The sequence below is a fragment of the Halyomorpha halys genome, unplaced genomic scaffold (assembly GCF_000696795.3).
Source record: "Halyomorpha halys isolate HHAL.00 unplaced genomic scaffold, Hhal_1.1 Scaffold74.1, whole genome shotgun sequence".
NCBI lineage: Eukaryota > Metazoa > Arthropoda > Insecta > Hemiptera > Pentatomidae > Halyomorpha > Halyomorpha halys.
Genome location: NW_027104736.1, coordinates 1,362,413 through 1,362,785, shown reverse-complemented (window position 1 = coordinate 1,362,785; position 373 = coordinate 1,362,413).

Here is a 373-nt window from a genome sequence, read left to right as displayed (position 1 = left end):
TATGTTTAAGAAGAAATGTAATAATATTCTGTCTCTTAGAAGAAATATGAGTGTAAAATAGGATTATTTAGGTACTCAAGATTTAGTTTTTTAATCATTTTTTTTTATTATAACTTTTTGATTATTCATGTATTAACATTATCTATTTTGCTCGATTACCTACACTTTTAAAAAAAAACACACACACAGATACACGCACGCACAACTCCTCCTCCCTTTCCTAAGCTCCTGAACTCTGATTATGTAAGATAATCATACATATATCTGTTGGAGAGACTAGGCTATTTGGACTTCGGACACTTCAAAACGTGTATTTCCGTTGAAAATTCGAATTCAAAATTTTTGATGATCGCAATACTTTCTCTTACTGCCT